Genomic DNA, 6,038 nt, shown 5'->3' with positions numbered 1-6,038 from the left:
GAGCTGGAGCGAAAGCCCTCCACATCTGCCTCTAGTCATCCTAGTACGTCCACCGCGGTCCCGACAGGTTTTGACATCACCAAACACGTTAAACTGGTTCCCCCGTTTCGTGAGGCCGAAGTGGATTCCTATTTTAACGCTTTTGAGCGTATAGCGGCCGCGTTAAGTTGGCCGAAGGAATTTTGGCCGCTGCTGTTACAATGCAAATTGGTTGGCAAAGCCCAGGAGGTGTGTACCAGTTTATCAATTGAAGATAGCCTGGATTATGACGTCATGAAGAAGACTGTGTTGCAGGCATATGAGCTCGTCCCAGAAGCCTACCGTCAAAAATTTAGGAAGTGTGAAAAAACCGCCAATCAGACATTTGTGGAGTTTGCCCGTGAAAAAAGTCGCCTGTTTGAACGATGGTTGCAGGCCAGTAAAGCACAGGATTTCGGGGGGCTGAAAGAGCTTCTTTTGTTAGAGGAATTCAAAAAATGTTTGCCGGACCAAGTAGTTATTTATCTGAATGAGCAAAAGGTGCCCTCACTTGCTAAAGCGGCAGTGATGGCTGATGAGTTTACTCTCACCCACAAAACTATATTTTCAGCCGCTGTCTCACAGAATACTAGGGTGGGACAGGAAAGGAAGATAAAGTCACCACAGATAGGACTGAAAGATAGACGGGAGGATGGTGTTAATCGCGACTGTTTTTATTGTCGCGGACCCGGACATCTAATCGCTGCCTGTCCTGGAGGAAAGTCTCCAGTGTGCGCCGCTAGTACTGTTTCTCCCTATGAACCCTCTGATGACGGGCTACTCCAGAAAAGTGAAGCGCTGGGTAGCGGCCGGTTGAAAAATTCGGGGATCTTAAATGATTTAGACACATATTTAGTCCACCTGTCTGAACCCGCTCGAGCTGACATCACTGATCTGATAGAAAAGAACTTATCACTTTTTTCTGATCACCCTCGTCAAACTGCGGTCCTGTGCCACGATATTGATGTGGAAGGACATAAACCGATTAAGCAACATGCTTACCGAGTGAACCCAGTGAAAAGGGCGATAATGCAGAAGGAAGTTGACTATCTCCTAGAACACGGTTTAGCCTTTCCGAGCGCCAGCGCATGGAGTTCGCCGTGTGTGCTAGTACCAAAATCCGACAACACTCCTCGGTTTTGTAATGATTACAGGAAAGTTAACGCTGTTACCAAACCTGATTCATTTCCTCTTCCTAGAATGGAGGATTGTATTGATAGAGTGGGATCGGCATCGTTTGTAACCAAACTTGATTTGTTAAAAGGTTACTGGCAAGTACCTTTAACTCCCCGAGCCTCTGAAATATCTGCTTTTGTTACACCGGACCATTTTCTCCAGTATACGGTTATGCCGTTTGGGTTGCGTAATGCACCCGCTACTTTCCAGCGCCTTATGGCCAAAGTACTGGCGGGCGTGAATAACTGCGATGCCTACCTGGACGATGTTGTCATTTACTCATCCACCTGGTCTGACCACTTACAAACACTCTCTCTTGTTTTTAGCCGTTTTCAGGAGGCCTCGCTTACGTTGAACCTAGCCAAATGTGAATTTGGCAGAGCCACCATCACATATCTGGGAAAACAGGTGGGTCAGGGACAGATACTGCCGGTGACCGCGAAAATACAGGCGATCGTTGAGTTTCCAGTCCCACAAACGAGAAGGGCGCTGCGCCGATTTCTGGGAATGTGTGGTTATTAAAGAGGGTTTTGTAAGAACTTTGCCACTGTCGTCGTTCCTCTCACCGATTTGATCAGTCCGATGAAGCCTTTTGTGTGGACGCCTGTTTGTCAGACTGCTTTCGAGTCTGCGAAAGCATTACTGTGCAGTTCCCCTGTTCTTACGGCCCCGAATTTCATGTCCCCTTTCAAGCTCGAGGTTGACGCTAGTGCGGTTGGTGCAGGAGCTGTCCTTATGCAGGAAGACCATTGCGGCGTGGATCGCCCAATTTGTTACTTCTCAAAAAAATTCAACAAACATCAGATGAACTACAGTACCATTGAAAAGGAAGCCCTTGCCTTGTTGTTAGCCCTACAGCATTTCGAGGTGTATATCGGATCCAGCTCTATCCCTGTTCAAGTGTTCACTGACCATAACCCATTGGTTTTTCTCTCCCAGATGCAGAACTCAAATCAGAGACTTATGCGTTGGTCCCTTCTCTTGCAAGACTTCAACCTGCAGATTAGGCATAAGAAAGGGACGGAAAATGTCATCGCGGACGCCCTGTCGAGAGCAATTTTGTAGTCTAGGATTAAACACTAGAAGGATTGTTTAATTCTTATGGAAGGGGGTGTTACGAAATTGTATGTCCGTGTGTTTGTTTGTGCAGGTGCTGTGTTTTTGTCTATGTTAATTCAGCTCTGCCAGGGCCCTGTTCCGATTGGTGCGTGGACTTACTGCCCCGGCGTGATTGGATCCAGCTGGAGGACCCGCCCAATAAAAGGAGGCTGGAGTGCTACAGCGGGAGAGGTCCTCGCATTTCTCCTCATCACCCAGCAGTAGTCCTGTGGTAGCCGCTGGCTGCAGTATACGTGCGAAAATTGTGGAAGTGGAGTGGGTAGGGGTGAGCTGTCGTTTATTTTGATCACCCGTTTTCTCCTGTTTCTGAGTTGGTTAAGGAGGTCAGACTCTGTCTTTATTTTGACTTTATTTTGGTGAGGTCAGGGGTGCGGGATTTGTGTAGGTTTGTTTTGTTTATTGTTTTGGCCTTGGCTCACCCTGAAGTGTTGACACTCCCGTTTTGGTTCTCTTTATTCACCTTGTAAATAAATCACTTCACATCTAACGGATTTGTTGCGTGTGACTGCTTGGGTCTTGGGGGGGGGAAGCGAGTGCCTCCCTCATGTTATGGCCTGGGCCCTGTTTCAGGAAGCCGGTTTAGAAAACTCAGAGTGAAAAACGAACTGTCCAACTCGGAATATTCGGTTTCAGAAAGGCTGATAACAAGTAGTTCAGTCAACGCGGAGTTGCTTTAACCCCAAGTGAAGCGCGCGGACGAGGATACATAAAGCCCTGATCAGTGGAGCACAGATTAAGCGAGTCACCATGGAGACGGAGGGAAAGAAGGCGCGGTCAATGTATTTCACAGCGCTTGAGGCCGAAATTCTGATGGCAGCATATGCCGATAACATGCAAATTCCGCGGAAAAAAGTAACACAGCGACAGCTGCAAAAGAACGTGAGCATGCATGGCAAAACATAGCCGACAGAGTCAATGCGTGAGTGTTAATTTAAACATTGATCTAGGGATTTCCACCCATTTAACACGTTATTTTATCATATGTTATTTTATTTGTTATTTTATACATTTTATTTTGTGACGTGATGTGAGCGCAGGTGCAACCCAACAGGCCCCAAACGTTCCTGGCAGCAAGTAAAAATGAAATATAAAAATATAGTCCAAACAGGTAAGGTGTAATTGTATTATGAGCCATAGTGCTTGGTCTGTTTGTCCGATGTAAATCAATTGCAGTTAGAGGCTACATTAATTTTCTGTCTGTAAGCACTTATTGAAATTATCTGAGCACATTACAAGTACATATTTGCTTACTCTGTATGCTCAAATGTGACCCGTTATAGCCAACAGAAAAAAAGCGGAGGCCCGAAAAACAGGTGGGGGTCCTCCACCACCACCACTCACAGAGGCTGAGCAGTTGGCCCTCAGCCAAAACAGTGGGCGCCCTGTGGCCGAAGGCATCTCTGCGGGGACATCCTCTGAGTCAATAACCCCGCAAGACACAAGTGCCTACATAGGGGGTAAATTCAAAATAATACATGATGTGCATACATCCTTTCTTCACAGTCACCTTTGCAGTGCGACACATTCATTTGATAAACTCTTTACCATAATGAATTATTTTGTAGTGAAGTTATTTTCCTACTGATTTTGCCTTCCCTCAGTCTTGGTTGTCTTTGAGAGCATAATGACAATGAAGTGTAAGGTGATTGGTATGTTTGTTAATTGCCATTTGGTCCCTTGTAAGTTATAAGTGACCTGTATAAACCTCATATTCTATCAGTTGATGGTGATGGTGTACTGCATCTGGTGCAGCCTCCTGTTGAGCCAGACCAACATGCAGTTGTGAGTAATACTCCACAGATTACATGAGTTTACAGTAGAACAGCAATGTTGTTTATTTCTTTACTACAGGAAAATAATGAAGAAACATTGACAGCTGTTACAGAGGAGGAAGCAACAGAGACACTTTATGAGGTTTACATCTTTTAATACTTTGTGTACAGGAAACACAGGTGACCAATAAAGCCAGTTGAACAAAAAATCTGTTTATTCTTCTTTCAACATGTTGAGGTGATGGGTCAAAAGAAATGATTGTGACATATGGTGTCTCTGACTGCGCTTCCATCTTGTATGTCCGTGGGAGGGTCAGGATGTTCATGGTTTGGATCACTGCTGTTTGGTTCAGAAGGACAGTGTTCTCCTCTAATTGTGGCAATGTTGTGAAGAATCACACATGCCACAATAATGTCACATGCCCTTTCTGGGGTGACCCTGAGTCTTTGCAGGCACTGGAACCGGGCCTTAAGCATTCCGATAGTCATTTCAACTCTGGCTCTTGTCCTGCAATTAGCCAGATTATATCGCTGCTGTGGGCCCGGTTCAGGGTCAGAGTAAGGGGTAAGCAAATAGGGTAAACATGGATACCCCCTATCACCAAGCAAGTAGCCAGTGAACTCTCCTAAGACAGAAGGATACACTTCAGTTCAAATGTCCCTGAAGCAATTGGTCTTTATATATTTTTCAACTCACCATGTCCAAATTTTGTGCTCAGTGTACATTCACGGAATATTTGTGAGTCATGGACAGAGCCTGGCCACTTGGCTTCCACATTTGTGATAATGTTGGCAGCATCACATATGATCTTCACAGTGCAGAGAACACAAATTAGCATCCATTACTATGATGAAATAATTTGTTAGTTTGAAATGCTACAGGGAACTATGTACCTGTACATTAATGCTGTGGAAAGACTTCCTGTTCACATAGTCTCCTTCATTTACTGAAGGAGCAATGATTGGAATGTGAGTACCATCTATACAGCCAATCACGCCTGGGAACCCTGAAAATAAATGTAAAATTTAAGTAGTAGTTCAAGTATCACCACATCATGAATTAAGTTTTGGTCATCCTGATACCTGCAATTTTGTGGAATCCCTCTTTGATGAATCTTGTGGGTCTATGACCGGGGAACACCACAAACGAGTACAGGAGACGTTTCAGTGCAACTGTAACATTCCTGACTGCCCGACAGACGGTAGCCTTGGAAACGTGCTCAGCGTCACCAATATTATACAGAAAGCTCCCGTTTGCAAAAAACCGAAGTGCGATACAAATAATATGCAATGAACTGAGAGCATGTCCGCGATGTGTCACATGCGTAATATATGGCCTGAGGATGTTATCCAAATAAATTATAGATTGTGCTGAGAAACGGTAACGTTCGCACAGACAATCATCAGGACATGATAAAATGTCCAAACGCGCTCTGATCACTCTCTCCCGGCGGAGAGCTCTGCGGAGAATTTGGGCTTCACGATCTACTGGCTCTTCAAGGAAGGGACACGCCATGTCTGACACTTCCTACAGTCAGGTTTCCGACAAAGGGGCGGAGACAGTCAGGGTTAGTTGTAGTAAACCTGCTAGGGGGCAGGTTAGCTTCACGGCGTGTGTCGTCATAGTGACTCACTCAGGCTTCAGCTGAACTCGCTTTGTGAAACCGAAAACCCAGAGTTTTCGTTAACTCAGGGTATACTTACTCAGTTTTTCCACTAAACCGGCTTCCTGAAACAGGGCCCTGGCCCTAGACGGGTCGTAACATGAATCGTAACAGTATAAAGAAATGAATGTTGGCTCCAGTACTGTAATTTTTAATGTAAGTGAGAGTGCGTGTGGAGGAGGTTGGGAGGTGAATTATGCATCAGGTATTTAGGGGTTGTCAAGTAAGAGCAGTATGCTAGACTGAATATGAAATGGAATCATGGATAGACAGAATAAGGGAAACTGCA

At 45.3% G+C, this 6,038-nt stretch overlaps 1 long non-coding RNA gene across 1 annotated transcript; it reads right to left on the bottom strand.

The window, feature by feature from the left end:
* Window positions 1-4,277: 4,277 nt before the first annotated feature.
* Window positions 4,278-5,120, bottom strand: LOC145422983 (uncharacterized). The gene is made up of 3 exons (XR_013904123.1): window positions 4,980-5,120; window positions 4,783-4,894; window positions 4,278-4,711 (listed from the first exon to the last, which is right to left on the bottom strand). It is a non-coding gene; the product is annotated as an uncharacterized LOC145422983 (long non-coding RNA).
* Window positions 5,121-6,038: the final 918 nt, after the last annotated feature.

This window comes from Astatotilapia calliptera, chromosome 20 (assembly GCF_964374335.1).
Source record: "Astatotilapia calliptera chromosome 20, fAstCal68.1, whole genome shotgun sequence".
Lineage (NCBI taxonomy): Eukaryota > Metazoa > Chordata > Actinopteri > Cichliformes > Cichlidae > Astatotilapia > Astatotilapia calliptera.
This window is presented reverse-complemented; position numbering and strand designations above follow the sequence as displayed.